General features: G+C 36.3%; 1 pseudogene; it reads right to left on the minus strand.

Moving 5' to 3' along the window:
* Positions 1 to 450: 450 nt before the first annotated feature.
* LOC133071579 (pterin-4-alpha-carbinolamine dehydratase-like) overlaps positions 451 to 23,958 on the minus strand; it is a 120,809-nt pseudogene continuing 97,301 nt past the window's right edge.

Consider the following 23,958-nt stretch of genomic DNA (forward strand, 5'->3'; position numbering starts at 1 on the left):
CCCCAAGTGAAACAATGATTTTATTTGAGGCATAAAAGTGAATGCATTTCTGTCACATAGGATGAGGACAACTTTAGGGTCCTGGTTTCTAAGATAAGACTTTGTCTTAGACACAGTTTGCATCAAGCTTCTTGGGAAATGAATCAGACAAGGAGCAAGCAAGACATGGCCTGGAAAGAAATCATTACTGTTGCTGGGAAGTTGTGAAACAAGGGAAGAACTTACTCAGATCAGTGTACATGTTTCAGAGGTCCAAGAAGGAAGAGAGTGATGTGGGAAAAATGGTCTAATTTCCTCATCTTGGCAGTGATATGGCCCTCTCCTTCCAGGGAAAGAACTTGCCTCTAATCGGAGGCAGCAGGACTGACTTGGCAGTTTTGACTGCAGCAACATCTCAGAGCTCCCCAGTTCCCTGGATCCTTTGAAAACCTCAGAGAGGAGGGGTGGGGTCTATGTCATGGACACTGCCACTTGCTCCATGAAGCTGGCCATGTTTATGTACCTTTCTGAAAGGCCCACACACTTGTGGGTACTCAGGATGGTGTGGACCTTGGTGCACAGGTTAAACCATTCAGGTTGCTGGTCCAGTTTTTCAGTCTGCAGGCCACTTTCATCATGAGGTCAAAAGTCCTCCTGAAGTCTTTGAAATGGAACTGCCTGCAGATGGCATCCTGCCCTTCTGGCTCCCTCCACCTCATGGCAGGTGGGTTTGGCAGCACCTGGCCTTCCTCCTCAGCACTTAGCTTGTGGGCTTAGCCCGTCCTGAAGTGGGGAAGGCGGGGGCATGGACCTGGGCGGCAGAGGTAGCAGTGGAGTGGAGGAGCATGACTTACAGTTCCATACTTCTAAGAGATACTCACTGTCTACATTTCTATAATAAGTGAGAGAATAAAATGAAAGGTCCATACCATATCATTAGAAGGCTTTTGCGTGGGATGCCTGTTTTTGTACATAAACTCTCAATCTTTTCTTTTTTTGTAATTAATTTCTATTGGGGTATAGTTGATTTACAAGTTTCTGTTAGTTTGAGGTGTTCAGCAAAGTGAATCAGTTATACACATACATATATCCACTCTTTCTTAGATTATTTTCCCATTTAGGTCATTACAGAGTGCTGGGTAGAGTTCCCCATGGTATATATACAATAGTACTTGTTAGTCATCTGTTTTATATATACTGTGTGTATGTGTCAATGCCAGTCTTCCAATTTATGTCTCCCTAGGGAGATGCTTAATAAAGAACCAAGACAGGCAAGGAAAAATGCTTAAAGCTAACAATTCAGACTGTGACACAATGGCGTTAGGGTTAGTGTTTACTGATCACATGCCTTTTACATCTTTGTTTAAGGCTGGTAAGAGAAAATGGGGAATTACAGGGAAAAAATGAATAACAAGAACAAAGGTGGATGGCCCTGAGAACAATTAGAATGTTGAAAGATTCTGAAGAGTACATCTGAGCCTTGACTATAATAGAAATTAAAAAGAATGAAATGCTATGAAGTGCAGGTTTAATAACCACATTTATCAACTACCTGAGGTTTTAGTTACAGAAATCTGTTTGTTTTACATAAAAATAATATTAATAACTAATAAATATTGGCCATTCTATTTATAAACACTTGCTAAGTACCTCTTTTATCCTCTCTGCTATCCTGAGGTACATATTCTTTTTATTGGCATTTTTATTAATAAAGAAAATAACACACAGGAAGGTTAAAAAATTTGCTTGAAATAAATGATAAAGTGTGTTTTGAGACAGGGCAGTCTAATTCCCAATCAGAGTTGAACTCTTATCCATTAGACTATAATACATTGGTTTAAAATTATCTTAAAGTAGATCCAAAAAGAATTCCTTAAAAACTCAACACTGTCTTAAAGAGTGTTGTTCTTGGAATGATGTAAAGCATGTAGAAGTACTTGATCCCTAAGGTATCTGCCAGTTCCTTCCTGTTGCTAATAATCAACTGTTACCGTGACCTGCAAAGAGGAGGCAGAGTTTGCTCTGGCAACAGTGACCTCCTCCACCCACTTCCACCCTGTGGGTGACTATGGTCCTCTTGAGATGCTGGAGCTCTCCAGCCTCACAATCTCTGTCTCAGTAAGAGTAGGCCAGAGGAGGCATAAGCATCTCTACACAGAAAAATGAAATGGATCATATCTGTTTGTCCATGTTCCCCAAAACTCCAACAGAGGACTTATTGTGTTCACATAGATGAAGACATTTCTCTTTCTGATGATACAGATTTAGGTCTCTGGCAGGCAACTCAACCCCAAGAATGGCATTTAAGACTCAGATTGCCCTAAATATCCATTCACTGCCTGTATTTTTTTTTTTTTAGCTCTGTAGAAACACATATATGGTTTTCTTTTGACAAAAGATAGACAATTAAATACTTAATTACTAATAGAAACTTGAGAATAAACCCACAAATAAAACATTTAAAAATTTCCCATTCGTCATACCACAGCACTCCTTTAAAATTCTATGATTTTATGCCAGTATTTTTTGGTGGTGTTTTTATGTACATCATATTCACAAAATCACAGAATCATACAGCTGAAAGGTTCTCACACAATCTAGTCCTGTGCTTAACATTCAGAAAGACTGAATAGCTACCATCTAATGATGGAAAGGCCTCCCAGTTCCGTGTCCAAGTTTTACCATTATACCTCATTGTCTTGGAATTTTGGCAACTTACAAATGTAAATAGTGATGGGTTATCACAGAGTCTTAGACCACTTGAATTGTCAGATGGCAGTGTAGCAATTTTTTAAAACATAGTACTCTCTCTCATATCAATAACCTGTTATCCATCACATAACATCTAACAGTTAGATTTCCCAACTCTTGTAACTTCAATGAATATTCTTTTAGGAGCCATCTCGGAGAACTTCTCCATTTAGATCTGATGATAGTTTTGCACATGTCTTTGTCTCTCATCAAATGTCCTATCTCACCAAACTTTTATCTTACAGGTAATGACCATATCTGCTAGTTTACATTAACCTCCCTGTGGGGCTTATTCCAGTTTTATGAAATCACTTTTTGAATAAATCACTTTTACTTGGACAAGCCATATCTCCCTAAGTCCTTTTGTTGGCTGTTTCTGAATTTAATCTGTGAAATATCCTTCCACTTCCTTCCCAAGAAGGCATCTATCACATTCCCCTATGCCTGAATGTGTGCCTTAGACTCAGATGCTTGCCTAAATACACACCTTAACAGGACAGCCATAAATAGATAGTTGCTTTGGCCACTTGGGCAACTGCCTATTTCAACATGACCCAAATTCACTATTTCCACAGACTTACCAAAAGAACTCTTTAGGGCAACAGGATCCTTTCTCTGAGCTTCAGGAAGATGTTCCAGAGATTAGTAGAGTTCCTGCATCCAGGCAACTGACTTAAATTTGAGTTACATAACAACAACATGAAATACTGCTGCTGCTGCTGCTGCTAAGTCTCTTCAGTCATGTCCGACTCTGTGCAACCCCATAGATGGCAGTCCACCAGGCTCCCCCGTCCCTGGGATTCTCCAGGCAAGAACACTGGCGTGGGTTGCCATTTCTTTCTCCAATGCACGAAAGTGAAAAGTGAAAGTGAAGTCACTCAGTCGTGTCCGACTCTTAGCGACCCCATGGACTGCAGCCTACCAGGCTCCTCTGTCCATGGGATTTTCCAAGCAAGAGTACTGGAGTGGGGTGCCATTGCCTTCTCCAACATGAAATACTAGCCACACCTAAAATCAGTTACTTCATTTTCCCAGCAGATCCACATGCATGCTTAAATGAAACTGCAGCCCATCGTTAAGACATGGCTCAAAAGAGAAGGAAAAGGACTTCTTGTCTAGGAGATTTATTCACCTGCTTGCATTTCTGTCTGAAATCTAACCTCTGAGTTTGATTATTCTCGAGCAAAGTAATAGATCTGTGCTCATCACATGCCTTTAGAATACATGATAGTAAAGGATGCAGTCACTCTTCTGAGGTATCCTTTGTCACTCGTCCTTTTCAATATAATAATTCAAACTAGCTTCTGACAGGTGACATAGTAAAAGTGGAGATAAATGAGAACTATGATGAGAGTATGGGGTTTCTGGGGGTATAAAATATGATGGAAGACAGAATAAGTAAGACATAAAAAAATTATCAGACAGTTCTCAGCTTGAAACGTTGCTTAGGACTAGCTGTGTTTCCCAGGGTTTCTGGAACATGTTGGAGCACATCCAAAACATAAGTGTTCCCTGCAGAACCTGAAACCTAATTGTGGTCATGTCCTTGGGCACACAGTATGGGTCCCCAGGCAGGAAGATCCCGAATTCTCAGAAGTCATGCCAGACCAAGAAAAACTTTCCTCTTGCCCTTTGTCAGGAACCAGTCCAAAGAAACCAGAACATGTTTTTCTTCTAAAAAGATTTTTAAAATAAATATGTGCTCTCTGAAGCCCAGTTAAGGTACTGTGGGTTCTTATAGGTTTCACACAGCTTATATATATATGGCTCAAATGAACTGGACAAAAAGGGCATCTCACAATGAAAGGAGGTTGTTCAGCCTGAGCAAAGTTGAGTAGCTTAATAATGGTGACTTGGTACATTATAAAGGTGAAAACTACCAACTGATCACCACTGTGCTGTAGTTATGATAGAAAGAAGTAGCTTCAGAGCATAGGAAGTATGTGAAATGTAAAGGAGAGCGTTTCACTAGTGGAAGGGCCTGGCTGCAGCTCCCTTTTCTTGTTGTGGTTTGACAATATTTTTCAAAGGGTGATACTAAGTAACTGGTAAAGGTAGTTCACTAACTTTTATTTTAATCATCATTAAGCTTCTAACTGCAAAGATAAGAATTGTTTCCTAGTATTTTGTAATAAGATAGCCTATTTTGGCAGGCTTCCCTGGTAGATCAGCTGGTCAATAATCCTCCAGCAATGCCGGAGACCCCAGTTCGATTACTTGGTCAGGAAGATTCCCTGGAGAAGGGATAAGCTACCTACTAACAGTATTCTTGGGCATCTTTAGTGGCTCAGATGGCAAAGAACCCACCTGCAGTGTGGGAGACCTAGGTTCGATCCCTGGGTTGGGAAGGTTCCCTGGAGGTGGGCATGGCAACCCACTCCAGTCTTCTTGTCTGGAAAATCCCATGGACAGAGGAGCCTGCCAGGCTACAGTCCATGAGGTTGCAAAGAGTCAGACATGACTAAGCACAGCACAGCCAATTTTGTCACTAAAGTGATGTTAGCAAAGTACAGTGAGGTAAACGATTGTTTAAAAAAAAAGTATGTGTTTAATTTTTGCACATCTTCAAGCTAAATATATAAAAGCAGAGTTCTGATAGAGGTCTAATATATTCCCTTAGATAATTTCTGGATCTGTAGAACTCTAGATGTTCTATGCTAGGAGAACCCCATCAGTCTTCCTTCTAATTTTACATATATTTTTGTTCTAAGTTTAAAAGTGTTCCAGCTAACTATAATGGTGTTTGAACCTCAATTTACTGTTACTTAAAAAGATATATTCTTATTTCCCAGTGGTGGGATTATCCTCTCTGATTCTCCCCATACCCTCCTGAATACATATATCCCTTCTTCCAATCAAATTTTAATTCAAATGAAATTTCTGTTCAGAATTTTCAATTCAATGTACTCTGTTATCTATTTTAGCCTTTTTCTTTATTTCATCTTTTTATGGTGGAAAAGCATTAGCTCTAGTCTACTTTTGAACTAAAAATTCAATAAAATATTACACAGATGTAATAATTTAAATTTCTAAACTAAATTTACACGAGGAACAGGGAATTATAAAGCAGTGAGTTGGGAGAAACAGGGAAATTGAACATCACTAACTATCACTCAACATCACTAATTATTAGAGAAATGCAAATCAAAACTACAATGAGGTATCACTCTATACTGGTCAGAATGGCCATCATCAAAAAAAATCTACAAGGAATAAATGCCAGGGATGGTGTGGAGAAAAGGGAACCCTTCTACATTGATGCAGGGAATGTAAATTTATACAGCCATTATGGAAAACAGTATGGAGATTCCTTAAAAAACTAAATATAGAGCCACCATATGATCCAGAAATCCCACTTCTGGGCGTATATCCAGAGAAAATCATAATTTGAACAGACATATGCACCCTGAAAGAAAACTGCAGCACTATTTACAATAGCCAGGACATGGATGCAACCTAAATGCCCATCAACAGGTGAATGGATTAAGAAGTTGGGGTACATATATACAATGAAATATTATTCAGCCATTAAGAAGAATGTAATAATGCCATCTGCAGCAACATGGATGAACCTAGAGAGTGTCATACCAGGTGAAGTAGGTCAGACAGAGAAAGACAAATGTCATATATTACATGCGGAATCTAAAAGCTTGGTACAAATGAATCTACTTACAAAACAGAAATAGAGTCACGGGTATAGAAAACATTTATGGGGGAAGGTGAGGAAGGGATATATTGGGAGATTGGGATTTACATATACACCCCACTGTATATAAAATAGGTAACTACCATGTAGCACAGGGAACTCTATTCAATAATTTGTAATGACCTATATGGGAACAGAATCTAAAAAAAAAAAAAAACGGATTCATGTGTATTTATAACTGATACACTTTGCTGCATGGCAGAAATTAATACAACATTGTAAATCAATTATACTCCAATAAAAATTAACTTTAAAAAGTGCTAAAAATAAAACAAATACATTTTCTAAACTAAATTACATCTAAGTAGCAGGAAGTTATAAAGCAGTGAGTTGGGAAAACAGGGAAATTGAAATGGTTTGTGCATCCAAAGTTGCTTTGAAGCTATCACCACTCCCGACCAAACCCACAATCATGATGGGAGTAGCAGTGTTTTGAGCAATTAGAAAACTTATTCATTCAGTTCTGCTTATAAGCTAAGAGCACTTCCATTTTTAAACTCAAAGGAAATTTTGAGTGATTTCTTGAGAAATATTAGCAGTTTTCTTCCTCAGAACTCACATTCATCAAAGACTACTATCACAGCTAAAAAGAAATGATCAGTTAACAAAAATAATCCGATATTAAATTCATTTTTTCATTCAAACTTACAAAGTCTAAGTTGTTCTGATTTCTCACATTTGGATACATGACGAAATAAATGCAAAATGTCAATGTTATTTAAAAGTGTTAGAGACCAGCTGTCCTCTGGAATCTGTTCTATTCTCCATCCATAGGAACAAAGAATTGAAACCATACTTGGTCATTCAGAGCTACTCTTTGTCACGTGTTCTTGCAGCCAGAGTAAACACGTGAGTGAGTTCTCACTGATGGAATGTGAACAGAAGAGACTTGTGCCATCTCAAGGCTGGGTCTCACACACCACATGAGTGCCCCTCTGTACCGTCCTTTGTTTCCACTGGGAGAAACTGGACATCGTGGCAATCAGACTTCAATGTGCAGATGAGGACAACGCCTTGGGGAATGGTAGAGCAGCCATTGCCTCTGGGTGATGTCGTAAAGCCCAACTACCCTTCCTTGACTTTTACATAGAAGAGAATAATAAACTATCTTTATTGGAGCCATTGCATTTTTTTGTACCTCTTTGCTACACAGCCTTCACCATAAAGTAACATCAATGGAGAACTGATATAAATCCATGAGGCATTTTTCTTTCCCTAAAGTGGGACATTTCATCACTAGAACTGGATATGATTCAAGTGATTAAATAGAGGGAGACATAATCTTTATATATTTATCAGTTCATGCTAACGTTGCTGGTTATAAACAAGCAAGATCAAGAATGAGTAGTCATTAGGAAAAGTCATTGCATTGGTATAAAAAAATAAGTTGAGTAGGCTACACGGTTGTTAACTTAGGGCTTTCTGCTTTGTTTAATGTGAAAATGTATTTTAAGAGTGATGTATATAAGAAAAAAATGTAATTGAATTGGACTTGATCAGTGATGTTTGAACTTTACAATCATCTTTCTAAGAGCAATAAAACTGCTTTACAATAGAAATCATCTATAGGGTAAATAAACTTATTGTATTTATTCTTAAATTCTCTAGACCTTAATACCATTCTTGCCTATTAAAACAATTTTTAGAATTAATTTTTTATATGTGGGTTCTTACAGAATTCAACTACTGTATTATAGCAAAACAGGTTAATGAAATTATAAAAATTATTAAATGATCTGAAAACCAATGTCCATTTAATTATGGCCAGAATTTATAGGAAGCTGGAGAAAGTTCTTATCTAATAAGCACGAGGTCAGCGCTGAACAGTTGGAGGGCTGAAAGCACTCCAGCTACATGTGAAGTGAAAGTGTTAGTCCCTCCGTCGTGTCCGACTCTGTGACCCACGGACTGTGTGACCCACCAGCCTCGTGTGTCTCTGGGACTCCCCAGGCAAGAATACTGGAGCGGGTAGCCATTCCCTCCTCCAGGGGATCTTGCCACCCAGGAATCGAACCCAGGTCTGCATTGCAGGCGGATTCTTTACTGTCTGAGCCTCCAGGGAAGCCCCCTGCAACGTAAGACTAAAGGAGTATTTTTCTTGGTGGGGCAAGTATGGAGCTAAGCTGACACGAACATTGTGCCTCCTGATTCAAATGACTTAGTCCTGATTCATATCAATGTATGACAAAACCCACTGGAAAAAAATAATAATAATAATAAAAAAAAATTAAAAAAAAAAAAAGTCTGAAAGTGTCTGGGCCATGCCATTAGAGAGCAAGCTCAACTCAGAGAAAACAAACAGGCTTCCAAAGAACCAGGCGGCCACGGAGGCGGAGCTTGAAGGACAGCTAATAAGGTTCTGACTGTCCCACTGAGGCATGCCAGGCAGGAAATCCCCATTTACAAGGACATCTTTCATCTCCCTAAATCCTACAGCTTGGCAACGACCTCTGACAACAGTTTCTGTCATTGGAAAGTATCCTTTGACTAATAGCTCTTTTCCTTGTATGTACACTGACATTAAAAACACGGGAACGTTTTCTTTTGGGAGATGTTACAGTAGACATGTTCTTCAGTAGTCAGAATTCATTATCTCCTTCACCTTCCATAGTGAATCCTGATATTTAGTTACCTGCATCTCAGCCATGTAGCCTAAGTGCCTCTTAGAAAGTTGGGTCTGGTAGTTCTAATGCTCCTTCCACTCCCATTTTTAGTTTTTGGCTCAGAGACAGCCAAGGGCAGCATTCAGAATACTGAGATTCTTATAGTGATTTGCAGGAAGTTTGTGGAAAAGATCCTCTTCGTTACTCTGAAAAAACTCTGGAAGCCACCCTCTCTTACGTCTGATGTGAATAAATATGCATGTATCTTCTGTTGCAACTGTCAGCCATTCTAGAACCAGGTAAGGAATTAATATTAAAAGGTATATTAGAAGGACAATGAAGGTCATGACAGAGAGATAGAATGACCTTGAAGCCTGACATAATTTTTAGAGAACTAGAGCTACCAAACTCAAAGCCTGTTTCTCTTTGAATTTTTAATTTCATTTGTCAACACATTTTCCTACCATGTAATCCAGACTCAACTGGTGTTTTGTTTACTTGGTTTTTTTTTATGTAATTACTCCCAAATCATCCTAGACAACAGTTATGGTCATAAAACCCACTGTGTAAACCTGGTTGAGGTATGCAGCATGTGACCAGTAAACTTTTCCGAACAGGGATGTATAAGAAATGTTTTAGCAATTTAGTCAGTATTGTTTGTTGGTTGGACCCATCAACATTTTTTGACCCCACTTTTTAATTTTATTGAAGCATAGTTGATTTATGATATTATATTAGTTTCAGGTATGAAACATGGTGATTCAATTAACTCTAAACTTATAGAATATTAGCTATATTTCCTGTGCTGTATAATGTAATTTATATTATATATAGTGGTTTGTATATCTTAATCTCCTACTTCTATTTTCTTCCTCCCCTCTCTCCACTGGTAACCATGAGTTTGTTCTCTATATCTGTAAGTCTGCTTTTATTATATTCACTCATTTGTTTCATTTTTTAGATTTCATGTGTAAGTGATAACATATAGTATTTGTCTTTCTTTCTTTGACATATTTCACTAAGCATAATGCCCTCCAGGTCCTTCTGTGTTGTTGCAAATGAAACAAAATCTCATTGTATTTTATGACTGAGTAATATTCCATTGCTTATATATACCACTTCTTCTTTGTCTATTCATCTGTCAATGAACACAAGTTGCTTCATATAATGCTTCATAGCTATTATAAATAATGCTGGACATTATTATCATAAGTAATAATATTCAAAAAATAATGCACATTAAAGTGCATGATTTTTTTGAATTAGTGTCTTCATTTTCTTCTGAAATTAACCAGGAATGTAATTTCTAGGTCATATAGTAGCTCTATTTTTTAGTTTTTTTGAGGAAACTCAATGCTGTTTTCCATAATGGCCATTTCAGTTTACATTCCCACCAACAGTGTACCAGGGTTCCATTTTCTCCATGTCCTCACCAACATTCATTATTTGTGGTTTTTTGTTGATAGCCATTCTGACAGGTGTGAGATGATCACTCATTGTGGTTCAGATTTGCATTTATTTTCAGATGGTTAGCAATATTGAGCATCTTTTTCATGTGCCTGTCTTCTTTGGAAAAATTTCTGTTCAGATCTACTGTTCACTTTCGATTGAGTTATTTTTTTTCATATTGAGCTGTATGAGCTATTTATGTTTTGGATACTAACCCTTTAGTGGTCACGTCATTTGTAAATGTTAATATTTTCTCCCATTCACTAGGTTGTCTTTTCATTCTTTCAATGGCTCTCTGCTGTGCAAAAGCTTTTAAATTTAATTGGGTCTCATTTGTTTATGTTTGCTTTTGTTTTCTTTGCCTTAGGACAAAGATCCTTATAAATATTGCTATGGCTTATATCAAAGATTGTTCTGCTTGCTTTTCTTATAGGAGATTTATGGTTTCCAGTCTTACATTTAGGTCTTAAATCCATTTTGAGTTCATTTTTGTATATGATGTAAGGAACTATTCTAATTTCATTATTTACATGCAGCTGTGCAGTTTTCCCAGCACCACTTATTGAAGAGACTGTCTTTTCCCCATTGTTTTGCATGTTTCATCATAGATTAATTGACCATAAGTGTATGGGTTTATTTCTGGACTCTATTCTATTGCATTTTTCTATATGTCTGGGTTGGTGACAGTACCATACTGTTTTGATTATGGTAGCTTTGTAGAATTGCCTGAAGTCAGGAAGTATGATACCTCCAGCTTTGTTCCTTTTTCTCAAATTGCTTTGGCTATTTGGTTGGACCTTTTTTAAAAAATTTTATATGGTCAGATATCTATAAATGGTCTGAATAAATTACCTAAAATTAATATCACAATTTGTCCATCCGTTCTTGTTTTCCAACATTGCACAACTAGACTTCACCTTTCTTGGAAAACATTTCTTCTTAATTATACTGACTCGAATTTATTCAAATAATAATGGCATTCTTATTCTATTCAAGTTTAGTTTATTTTTAAATAATAATACCTTGACAGTATTATATGAGTCATTGTTGGTGTGCCCATCTTAACATGCATATTCAGAATGACTAAGCAGTCACTCACAAATGATAATGCTCATAATGTTGTGCATAGTTTGAACACAAGTACTTCCCTGGCTAACATAAATTAAACAAGAGATTAAGGCTATGTTGGCACCATTTTTCATCTATCAGATCCTTAAAAATGTTCTAATCTTCTTTTTCCCTTTTTGTATATATAACAAAAGTCCCTCTCCCCCAAATTCTAATTAGTTGAATAATATTGCTTTACTTCTTGTATCAATCTTTGCCTATATCTACTGGAGGCAATTGTCTCATTGTATTTGGGTTCATAGAGTTATTAGAATTACACTGGAGAAAATTTAGATAATCGATATAATCCCAGTACTCATGGCAGATATTTTACTCATTCACTTTTTCATATGCCTGTATCTACACATATCAAAGTTTATCCATAGTCATGTAGTTGGAAAATACGCAAGTTGTGCCTTGATGATTCCAACAAATACATATTGTATGATCTGATCTTAAACTTCAAGAGGAACATCACAAGCTGTTAATTGTGATCATCTCTGCAGAAGTCTCACTGGATTTTTAATAGTGGAAAAATCATTCATTTTATACTTTATATGATAATTTTATAAATTAATGGATTATGTTTACTTCCTTGTTTTACATTTACTATATTTTTCTAGTAAAAAAGTAAGATACAACACAGTAAGCTGTAAAAGTGCTACCAAGAAACCAGAAACTAAACAAAATATATGTTCCACTTTGACATAAGACCTTCATGCAAATCTTTTGAATGATCTGTAAAATAATCAAGTGATTGAATGTACTGGATTTTCATCAATAAGTTCTTAGCTGATGAACATACAAGTTGCTTAATTTTTTCACTAGTGTATTTAGAACTATATTGAAAATGCCTTTACATAAAGTATTTGTCTTATTTTGATAAATTTGGAATGTAAATTCCCAGAGGAATGATTATTACATTTGAAAAATTGTGTCACTTATCACATTTTCAAATTAACTTTCAAAATGATTGAATCAGTTTACATTGCCATGAGCAATATAAAATTCTACTGCAACATTTACCAAAAAAAAAGTATAGTGATAAATATTTATGGGATCTCTTTGCCTACTGCTCTTTATTTTCATGTTTCTTTGTTTGTTTATCCATTTATTCATTTAACAAATATTGAAAGAGTATCAGTAATATGACAGATACTGATAGTCCCTGATGAGAAAAAAACAGAAATGATCCTTTTCTTCTTAACTTATCTCAATCCCAGGAAGAAAATATTTTATCCACAGATTTTCAGAAAAGAAAAAAGTAGTTCATACAGCGTAAGAATGTATTAAAAATCACACAGCAATTAAAAGATCTAGGGCTCTAGGATTCAGTTCTGAACTGTCAGACATGAAAGCCTATGTCCTTTTGAGCCAATCTGGGCATCACTAAGTATTATTACTCTAGAAGTTTCTACTGTTTTTGCTGACTTAATGATTGAGTTTAATACCTTCATATATTTTCAGTTTTTTTGATATCAAACAAGGTTTAAAATTTTTTTCTCTTTACTAATTGTATTTCTTAATGGAACAGTTACTTGCTCTTGTGTTTAATCATTTGTAAGTGCTGTGGTTTTGATGATTTTCTTACTAACATACAGAATCTGTAGATCAAGGTGTAGAAAAATTATTAGTTTTTGGTAATGTTTGTTTAATGAAAATTTACATTTTTAAGGTTTACTTTTAAACTTTGGTTATATGAGTTAAAAATTCAAATTGATTTAACATAGTGCATTTTACATTTATATTTACTGATGTGATGAAATCAAGGGTATTAATGAAATAAATGGCAATCTTATAAGATGTGAGGAGATCACTTTTATACTCAGCACTCTTATTTTGACCATGTAACTATATTTATGATTCATGTAATGAATCGCAGGGCCTACTAATGGAGAAATCTTGATTGATCAATAATTGTTTGAAAGGCAAACTAATTTTTTATTAAAGAGCACTTTAACTTGAAGTGGATATTTTGATGGGGTGTTTAAAAGCTTTTCTAATCCCAACCTTCAGAAACTAATCTTTACCCATATTTTCTGTTAATATTTTGCTTTTATCATCATGGTTATATGTATAGTCGCCCTAATAAATGATATCATATGACTCCACGTAACGTTTTATCACTATAATTTAGTCAATAGAGCTGTGTTTACTTATCTCAATGAGTCATGTTTTCTTCATACATTTATTAACACTCTTTACAAGCTCATGCTCACCACCATTCATGTCTCTGATTAACTGCTTCAAGGATTTTATATGGTGAATTGAAATCTCTAGGAAGAATTTTCTAGAAATAAGCTTAATGTTATTTTCTAGCTTACATGATAGACTATAAGTATAAAGAATAAAATATTGCACAAAGCTATACTGGTGATGATAATATCAGTGACTTATGACATTAGTAAAGAAACTTAAGGGCTATTTCCTGCTACTGCCATTATGGCTACTAGCTACCATCTACTGAGCACTAGGTGCTAAATGCTTTTTGACCCCATGGACTGTAGCCTCCTGGCTCCCCTGTCCATGGAATTCTCCAGGCAAGAATACTGGCGTGGATAGCCAGGGGATCTTCCCAACGCAGGGATTGAACCCAGTCTCCTGCATTGCAGGCAGATTCTTTATCCGTCTGAGCTACCAGGGAAGCCATTTCTTGCGTTCTTTTTTTTTTTTTTCACTACTAAGTGCCACATGCTAGCTAAGTGCTTTATTTTGTATTATTATTATTTAGTTTTCATAATTCTTATATATATGAACATGCATAATGATTAAACTGTAGATTTTGTTCTGATTGTGAAAGTATTTGATGCAGGTCATATAGCTAGTCAGTAGGCAGAGAATATGAATTAAAATCAAGTTCTAAATTTATTTGAGAATGGAATATAAACTTCAGAAACACTTCTTTATAATTCTTGGGACAGCTGTATTCTCTGTGCTGTGCTTAGTCGCTCAGTCGTGTCCAACTTTTTGTGACCCCAGGGACTGTAACCGGCCAGGCTCCTCTGTCCATGGGATTCTCCAGGCAAGAACACTGGAGTGGGTTGCCATTCCCTTCTCCAATGCATGAAAGTGAAAAGTGAAAGTGAAGTCGCTCAGTCGTGGCTGACTCTCAGCAACCCCACGGACTGCAGCCCATCAGGCTCCTCTGTCCATGGGATTTTCCAGGCAAGAGGACTGGAGTGGGGTGCCATCGCCTTCTCCGGTATTCTCTGCTGCTGCTGCTGCTGCTGCTAAGTCATTTCAGTCGTGTCCGATTCTGTGTGACCCCATAGACAGCAGCCCACCAGGCTGCCCCGTCCCTGGGTTTCTCCAGGCATCTCTAGAACAGTCTAAAAATATTGTTTTAGGTGTTCCAGAGTTGATCAGACTTTGAAGTACCAATACTTCAAATAAGGTTCAGAAGACAAATAGAGAGAAACTAGAATGCAAATTTCATCAATGCTAAGTATAAATGCTAAAAGAATTAAGCCCTTAAAGTTCTTCAACCAGTGGATTCTACTCCCATAAGTAAGTTATAGGGAAAGTAGCATTATAGAGAATTTCTGCATGTTGAAAAATTGCAACAGGAAAAATTGATTATTTGAAATTAATATTTAAAAGCATCAGGCCAATGCATCTCTTCCCACAAAAGGCATATCTACCATTAGACTGGGTAACTCAAATTCTTGGATTAGGGATCCCTTTTCTTTGGACAGTTCTTGGATATGAAAAACTAATGTTTGCCTCTGTGATCATGTCTTCTATAATGCCATTACCGAAACCAACTTTTCTTTGTTAGATACTATTTCTTCAAATCTGTTAGACTTTCAACAAAAATATAGCAAGCTTGAAGAACAATTTGGTTCCTTCAAATTATTTTATATATTTCATTTTATGTTGATTTACATAAATATTCTGTTTCCAAGGTGAATTCATCCCAAGGCAATCCCAACTATCAGATGTTCCAAATACTATAATAGATACTCATAAACATTGTATTGTAATGAATGAACAAGTGAATTAGGGAATAAATGGGCTTTACTTTTGATGCCCTTAAAATTCCTTATTTTATTGAGGAAAAAGGAAATGTAAGTTAAGTCTTTGTATAACTCTTGGATTGCTTTCATTATCCACATCATATAAAATCCTGATACCCTAAGAACTGTCTAGCATCTCTTTGTGTAGGATGATTTTATTTTGTTTATGCACCTTGAATAATAGATCACTCTGTGCTTTAATATAGTGAGTTCCCTTTGATGTCAGCTAGACAATGTTTAGGACATATTCTGGGGTCTAATCTCCTGCTCAGAGTAAATGGCTGTAATACAGAATTTAACAACTGCTAAACTCTGGCGTGCAAAATCCTTGAGTGTGCTCACTCACTCAGTCGTGTCGGATTCTTTGCAGCCCCATGGACGATAGCCCACCAGGCTCCTCTGTCCATGGAATTTTCAGGCAAGAATTCTGGAGTGGGTTGCCATTTCCTCCTCCAGGGGATCTTCATGGCCCAGGGATCGAACCCAAGTCTCCTGTGTCTCCTACACTGGCAGGTGGATTCTTTACCCCTGAGCCATGTGGGAATCTCTCGATGATTTACTGATATCTAAGTTTTCTAGCAGGAAAGATAACACAAAGACATGGATAGAAGTAAAGGTTAAAATTTTTAAACCTTTATTTTTCATCCTTTTATCCTTAATACACTAACACTCTTAATCTCTCAAAACATATCTCGTCAAGACTGCCATCTGGTATTTTTTAACTAAGGAGGCCAAAAATTTTACTAATATTTTGTGTTCTTTGATACAAACTATCACTGGGTTTATTTAAGAACTTGAAATCCAGCTGCTCTTTTGTTTAGAAACCATCACATAAGTTTTAAAACCTCAGAATGAAGGATGCCTGGCAATTTAATAGTCAATTATATATTTAGTTAATATTCATTGAACTAAAATTAATGCAAAATAATGAGCATTCTTAATATTAAATACTGAAAACACACTATTTTCACAATGTCTTCTATAATGGAGAGGAGAGCAGAGTGAGCTTGATATTGTTTCTAAGGCTAAAGAAAAGTTAGATGATGCCAACTGAGAGCATTTGCTATAAAATCCTATAAAGTTAATTTATTCCTCTGATGTAATTTTCTTTCTTTTCACTTATCATTGTATAACTCAAATAGGCAGGTATTTATTATGTTTTTATGATGTGTTTAGTTGGGAGTGAAAGAACGGAAAGCAGACTTAGTCTAGAGGTGATGATACTATAACTGAATTCCCTGGTCACAAGCCCTCTACAGTGATGCTTAAATAGTAGACATATCTAGCATGTCTTTTCTTCTCTTTTCTGTGCCAATCTTCTTAGCCTGTTTTTACTCACAATTGTTGTATGTCCATCTATTTCAGCATTTCCCCCAATTCTCATAACCTAACTGGGTGTGACACAGAAGTTTCTAAACTTCACTTTGGGAAATGCTATCTAGAATTCCTCCTATTTGATTTCTGCAGTCAGAAAGTCTAACTGCTCTTCCTCACTTGTCTTTTGCATGCTAATACTTAACTTTAATTGAGCAATACTAGATAGCAATAAATAATGGAGAGAAAAGCTGAAGTTGAAAAGCTGGAAGCTATAAAGATGAAGCTAAATAGTTACTGATTAAGCTACAGTTAAGACTGTGATCATAATGTCTGATGGAAATTTTGAATAAAAGTAAGTGTGCGGCAGGGAAAAAAGCAGATTGATTGAGTTTGAATGAACAATAGAAGGCAAGAAGTGGGATTAAAGTATGGATGAGTTCAAAATGATAGTTTTAAAAAGAAGAATAAGGGAACATACTTAGAATATGACTATAAGAAAATATAGGTAAAGGGGAGTTGTTTTACAATTTAAAGGAAGAGATTATAGGAGTGGGGAAGAGATAAGACGCACTTTCCAGTGGGTTGTGAAGATTGATAAGATTTACTCGGCTCTATAGACAAAGATAAAAAGCTGTTTTGGTGGGGTGATGGTGAGCCTTGTTACTCATCGTGTGGTCTGTGGACCCACAATATCAGCCTCCTTCAGGCACTCATTAGTAATACAGAATCTCAGGCCAAACCCCAGACCACCTGAATCAGACTCTGCATTGAATAGTATCCCCGTGTCAAGTATCTGCCTTAATAAATGAGAAACACTCATGGAGAAAAATCTTCTAACCACTGTATTTTGAGATTTTTGTTTGTTTTGCATTGGTTGTAATCTTTAAAAAGAGATGACTTTTTTATTACATCACAGAATTTGAACATTATTAATGAAAATATATACTAATGGTTAGGCATGTGATCAATGCTTAATAAATATTGATCTATATTCTCTTTTGTTAAAGATTTCTCTCCTGCTAATTTTGTTTCACAGAAAAGAAATGAGAAATTAAGGGAAGAAATTTTAAATTTCAGTACAGGAAGATAATTAAGCTCTACCCTTGAGCTGAAAATAACTAGAAAAATTAGACTAATGCAAGAAACATACGTGTAAAGCCACTGGAAGAGCTAAGAACAGAAAGACAATGAGGAATTTTGAAAACAAAAATCTGTGAGAAGGGATTGTAGAGAGGTGAATCTGGTAGTGCAATTTTTCTGAAAGAGGAAACTGAGAGGATGAGAAATTGAATAAATAAATCAACAACCTCAATAGACTCAGAAGCTGTAAACTGATGTTAGAGCTCACCATTTGGGAGAAGAGTACTGATAAGTTCACAGGTCTTGCTAGGTGCTCCAAAAAGTTAAGTCCTAGAAGTAAGGGAAGAGCAAAGCAAAAATAAATAGACCTTTTTGCTGAAGTCCAGCTGCCAGTCATCTCAATTTCACGACTACATTAAGGTGGTCTGAGACTGATCCTATCCTCATGGGAAAAAGAATCCATAAATCATTTGTGGAGGAAATTAATATCATTCTAAGTCTCAAAATAGTTCTATAATTTTCACATAAATATGTGATATTAAATATGAAAGTGTTAGTTGCTCAGTTGTGTCCGACTCTTTGCAACCGCGTGGACTATAGGCTGCCAGGTTCCTCTGTCCACGGGATTTCCTAGGGAAGAATACTGGAGTGGGTTGCCATTCCCATCTCCAGGGGATCTTCCTGACCTAGGGATCGAACCCAGGTCTCTTGCATTGCAGGCAGATTCATTACCATCTGAGCCAAGATAAATTAAATATAAAATATATTAAAGTGGCAGAACACACAAAGAGATATAAACCAAACTGAAGAGATACAATAGAAAATAGAAAACACTTCAGAGAATCCAGATAATTGAATTAGCAAACATATACTTTCAAATAGTCATGGTTAATACATTTATAGATATATAAATGCAGAATTTTGACAAAAATACTGGAATTCTGAAAGAGCTAGGAGAAATTCTAGAATTGAAAAATACAATAACTAAAATTAAGAACTCAATGGATGGGTTAATAATAGATTAGATACAACTGAAGAGCATGCTAAACTTTTGATATAGTTAGAAGAAAACACTAAAAATGAATCAGGGAGTGACAAAACACTGGAAAATACAAAAGGGAAGATCAGATAAATAGGGGGTAGTATGAGAAGTTCTAACATTTGTGTAACTAGATTGCCAAGAGAAACAGTAAGATGATGAATGGTTATACACTAGTTTGAAGAGATTAAAATTTCCAACACCCTATTCTTCAACATTATATGGGCCATTCTAACTGTGCATCAAAGAAATAACTATGTAAAAAAAATTTTAAAGATTGGAAAAGGGAAAATTGCACTTATTTGCAAACACTCTGATTGGGAGAAAATATTTACAAATGATATATCCAATAAGGGGGATTCCCAGGTGGTGCAGTGGTAAAGAATCCACCTGCCAATGCAAGAGACTCAGGAGACACAGATTCAATCCCTGGGCTGGGAAATACCCTAGAGGAGGAAGTGGCAACCCACTCCAGCATTCCTGCCTGGAAAACTCCACGGACAGAGGAGCTTGGTGGGCTAAGGTTCTTAGGGTTGCAAAGAGTCAGACACAACTGAGCACACAGGTATGCAGGATATTCAATAAGGGATTGATATCCAAAATGTATAAAGAGCTCATAAAACTCAAAAAAAAAAAAAAAGAAACCTGGTTTAAAAACAGGCAGAGAACTGAATAGATACGTTTTCCAGAATAGATGTATAGATGGCCAACGGGCACATGAAAAGATGCTCAATATCACTAATCATCAGGAAAATGTAAAATCAAAACCAGAATAAGATACCATCTCATACCTGTCAGAATGGCTATCTTCAAAGAGACAAGAAACAAGTGTCAGCAAGAATGTGGGGAAAAGGAAACACTTATGCACTGTTGATGGGAATGTCAGTTGGTACAGTTACAATGGAAAACAGTATGAAGATTCCTCAAAAAAAGTAAATAAAAATAGATCTGCCATATAATCCAGTAATTCCATTTCTGAGTATTTAGCCAAAGAAAATAAAAATACAAATTCAAAAATATGTATGTACCCCTAGGTTCATCACAGCACTGTAACATCTTACAGAAAAGCCCAAATGAGCTTTTTGGCCAACTCAATACAACAGCCGAGATATGGAGGCAACATAACTGTCCATCTATATATGAATGGAAAAAGAAGATGTGGTGTATATACACAATGGAAGATTACTCAGCTATAAAAAAAAAAAAAAAAAAAAAACCAAAACCAAAACACAATGAAATCTTACCACTTGGAGCAATATGGATGGATCTGGAGGTTATTATGCTAAGTGAAATAAATCAGATGAATCTTCATAATTTTCAAGTGGCTGTCAAAACCTGGTATCCTCGTTGAGGTCTTACATGCTCTTAACTAATTTTCTGACAAGAGGAAACGAAGTCTATTGAGCGACCGTGGTGGAGTCCAGTAGATTAACTGCGCGCTCTCCTTTGTGCAACAGCTGCACTGCGTGTGATGAGCTACTTATGAAATTATTTTCTCTTCGATCCCAGTTAGTTTTAGCTTGCAACATTATCCCCATAATAGCTAGCCACCTTTATAAATACTGGTTGTATTCTTTTAACTTTTCTGTAGCAGATCAAATTTGCAGATAACTCAGTTGCCAGAATGCATATTCTAGGTGACTAGTTACTTCTGCTACATAAAGAATCACTGGTTGTCCCCTGTAATAATCACTAAGTTCCAAAGATGTTCTGGAGCTTTCTCTGTCCTTTTATTGTCACGTAGAACTAAAACTCTGACTATAGAAACAGGGGTAAAAAAATCCAAAATAGTAGATCAGAAAAAATATTTATCTTATTTTGTAGTTTTTATGAAATTTGAAAAGTTGTATTTCACAGATGAAAGAGGCTGCTGGTATAGTGCTGTTTCCAGTGATCCCAGCTCAATAATTTTCATTAAAACACACGTCAGAAGGTGAGCTTTTTCAGTCCATCCTCATTGACCCCCTCACATTCAGAACACAGAGGGCTGGTGGTATAACAAATGAGATGGTGTCTACTGTTATGAATGAATAATTGTACTCCTTACTTTTACCAGTTAGCTGAAAAAAAGCAAATTGACTTTGAAACCTGGGGAAGAACGGGGCCAGTGATTTAATTCTTCTTATTAACAATATAATAACATGTGCTTGTGTTAGGTCCATCTAAATCTCCATGCTGTATTTGTTCACTTTAGGCAAATATGCTGAATCAAGCAAGTGTTCTTCATTGTGAAAGTCAATGATGGCTTTTTTATTTCCAAATAGAAATAAAAGCATAGAACCAGTACCTTATATGCAGGATCGAGATCTAAACTGAGTTGTTAATTTGGTCAGAAGGAAAACATTAGTTTTGACTTCTACATGGAATGCTCATTAATATAGACAATAGGCTGCATAATGAGTTAATCTCAGCAAATTTCAAAGGATTTGAAATAGCATGTTCCCATATCCCCGAACTTATTAAATAAAAAATCAATAGCAAAAAGATTTCGGGAAAGCACCAAATACATTAAAATTACAAAATATATTTCTAAATAATCTGAAGATCAAATAATATGTTGCAAGAGAAATTAGAAAATATTTCTAACTGATTGACAGGGAAAACACAATGCAACAGATATTGTGGGGTGCAGTGAAAGAAATGTTTAAAGGGAAATTTGTAGTTTTAAATTTAAAGTTAAAGTTAAAATTTTGCATGAGATAGAAAAATTTTAAAGTCAGTGAAAAACAGAGTGATATCAGCAAATATAGCAGAGAAGTTAGCTCTAAGTTTTTCTCCACAAAAAAAAACTAGAAAAGCTGAGTGAAAACTGCCAGAATCAAATGGAAGAACCCTGGGAAATACTAAAAGGTTTTACAGCAACAAAGCATATGTTGATCAAGAAAAGGCAACTTTGAAACAGCAGGAATGCTCCGCGGCATTTTTCCGTGACCTTATCCTGCTTGTTCCTCAGCTCGCTAGCAGTCTTTTTTTTTTTTAATTTTATTTATTTTTTTTTTTTTCCAGTGGGTTTTGTCATACATTGATATGAATCAGCCATGGATTTACATGTATTCCCAATCCCGAACCCCCCTCCCAGCTCCCTCTCCACCCGATTCCTCTGGGTCTTCCCAGTGCACCAGGCCCGAGCACTTGTCTCGTGCATCCCACCTGGGCTGGTGATCTGTTTCATCATAGATAGTATACATGCTGTTCTTTTGAAATATCCCACCCTCACATTCTCCCACAGAGTTCAAAAGTCTGTTCTGTATTTCTGTGTCTCTTTTTCTGTTCTGCATATACGGTTATCGTTATCACCTTTCTAAATTCCATATACATGTGTCAGTATGCTGTAATGTTCTTTATCTTTCTGGCTTACTTCACTCTGTATAATGGGCTCCAGCTTCATCCATCTCATTAGGACTGGTTCAAATGAATTCTTTTTCATGGCTGAGTAATAGTCCATGGTGTATATGTACCACAGCTTCCTTATCCATTCATCTGCTGATGGGCATCTAGGTTGCTTCCATGTCCTGGCTATTATAAATAGTGCTGTGATGAACATTGGGGTGCACGTGTCTCTTTCAGATCTGGTTTCCTCAGTGTGTATGCCCAGAAGTGGGATTGCTGGGTCATATGGCAGTTCTATTTCCAGTTTTTTAAGAAATCTCCACACTGTTTTCCATAGCGGCTGTACTAGTTTGCATTCCCACCAACAGTGTAAGAGGGTTCCCTTTTCTCCACACCCTCTCCAGCATTTATTGCTTGTAGACTTTTGGATAGCAGCCATCCTGACTGGCGTGTAATGGTACCTCATTGTGGTTTTGATTTGCATTTCTCTAATAATGAGTGATGTTGAGCATCTTTTCATGTGTTTGTTAGCCATCTGTATGTCTTCTTTGGAGAAATGTCTGTTTAGTTCTTTGGCCCATTTTTTGATTGGGTCATTTATTTTTCTGGAATTGAGCTGCAGGAGTTGCTTGTATATTTTTGAGATTAGTCCTTTGTCTGTTTCTTCATTTGCTATTATTTTCTCCCAATCTGAGGGCTGTCTTTTCACCTTACTTATAGTTTCCTTTGTAGTGCAAAAGCTTTTAAGTTTCATTAGGTCCCATTTGTTTAGTTTTGCTTTTATTTCCAATATTCTGGGAGGTGGGTCATAGAGGATCTTGCTTTGATTTATGTCGGAGAGTGTTTTGCCTATGTTCTCCTCTAGGAGTTTTATAGTTTCTGGTCTTACATTTAGATCTTTAATCCATTTTGAGTTTATTTTTGTGTATGGTGTTAGAAAGTGTTCTAGTTTCATTCTTTTACAAGTGGTTGACCAGTTTTCCCAGCACCACTTGTTAAAGAGGTTGTCTTTTTTCCATTGTATATCCTTGCCTCCTTTGTCAAAGATAAGGTGTCCATAGGTTCGTGGATTTATCTCTGGGCTTTCTATTCTGTTCCATTGATCTATATTTCTGTCTTTGTGCCAGTACCATACTGTCTTGATGATTGTGGCTTTGTAGTAGAGTCTGAAGTCAGGCAGGTTGATTCCTCCAGCTCCATTCTTCTTTCTCAAGATTACTTTGGCTATTCGAGGTTTTTTGTATTTCCATACAAATTGTGAAATTCTTTGGTCTAGTTCTGTGAAAAATACTGTTGGTAGCTTGATAGGGATTGCACTGAATCTATAGACTGCTTTGGGTAGAATAGCCATTTTGACAATATTAATTCTTCCAATCCATGAACACGGTATGTTTCTCCATCTGTTTGTGTCCTCTTTGATTTCTTTCATCAGTGTTTTATAGTTTTCTATGTATAGGTCCTTTGTTTCTTTAGGTAGATATACTCCTAAGTATTTTATTCTTTTTGTTGCAATGGTGAATGGTATTGTTTCCTTAATTTCTCTTTCTGTTTTTTCATTGTTAGTATATAGGAATGCAAGGG

Source organism: Dama dama, chromosome 17 (assembly GCF_033118175.1).
Source record: "Dama dama isolate Ldn47 chromosome 17, ASM3311817v1, whole genome shotgun sequence".
Taxonomy (NCBI): domain Eukaryota; kingdom Metazoa; phylum Chordata; class Mammalia; order Artiodactyla; family Cervidae; genus Dama; species Dama dama.